The following is a 1,276-nucleotide window of genomic DNA, read 5'->3' on the forward strand; positions in this document are numbered from 1 at the left end:
AAAAAAAAAAAAAAAAAAAAAGACAAAATAACAAGCAGAGCAGTGTGTTCTACCACTTTCATACTCTTTATATCATGCCTTTGATGACATTAAAATGACAACTGGAGGCTGGGTGTGGCAGCTCTTGATTTAAATCAATTACCAGCACTAAGGAGGCAGAAGTAGGCAGATCTCCCTGTAAGTTCAACAAAAAAGGAAAGGTGTGGCATAAGAGGGACCTGGGCAGTGGTGGCGCACGCCTTTAATCCCAGCACTCCAGAGGCAGAGGCAGAGGCAGGTGGGTTTCTGAGTTTGAGGCCAGCCTGGTCTATAGAGTGAGTTCTAGGACATCCAGGGCTATAAGAGAGAAACCCTGTCTCGAAAACGAACAAACAAACAAACAACCCCAAAAACAAACAAACAAAAAGTCCACATAGCGTTTCCCACAAGTTGTCCTCTTACCTCTACGTATGCCCTGGGTCATGCTCAAGCACACACTAATTCAATCAGCTACACATGAAATCAATCAACTAATCAATCACTATGTAAAATAACAAATAAATGTATAAAAAACAAAAATAACTGAATATCAGCAAATTTATGCAGTTCAACTTAGGTTGCCAAGACATTTCACACACAGAGACGCATATGCATAATTTTATGGAAAGGCCGATGAGCTAAGTCTTTTGTGATGCTCATTCCTGCAGATGTGAGGATCTCATCTACCTGGTCTTGCTTCTTTAATCCATAACAACACTTTTCATCTTCTTCTCCCAAAGACACAGGGTTCTGATATGTGAAAAGGAGTCTCCGTAATTCCGAAGCAGAGATCCGAAGTTGTGCCCCTTGACTTATTATTCTGGATGTGTTTCTAGCTTGAATACGTGGGAAAAGTGACTGGTTTTCTTCTTAATTATTTTCTCAGTTTTTTGTTGTGTTTGTTTTTATAACAGTAAGTGTCGAACTAATGAATTGTATATGTGAGGCGAGCGGTCTACCGCTAATCTACATCTGCAGATCTACTTATAGATTTAAAGCATATGTATTTATACATTTGTATGTATTTGTATATATGAAAATACTGTGTATATATTCGTGTGTGTGTGTGTTTTGTTGTTGTTATTGTTTTTGGTGACAGTCTCACTATGTAGCCCTGGCTGATACTTAAGGAGTCATTTTCTCCACTGAGATTCCATCCTCTCAGCCAGCACAACTGATCCCTTGTCAGCTTGGCACATAAACAAGTCACTTTTTTTTTTCTTTCTCTCTCTCTCTCTTTTTTTTTTTTTTTTTTTTT

Source organism: Mus caroli, chromosome 5, assembly GCF_900094665.2.
Source record: "Mus caroli chromosome 5, CAROLI_EIJ_v1.1, whole genome shotgun sequence".
NCBI classification, from domain to species: Eukaryota; Metazoa; Chordata; class Mammalia; order Rodentia; family Muridae; genus Mus; species Mus caroli.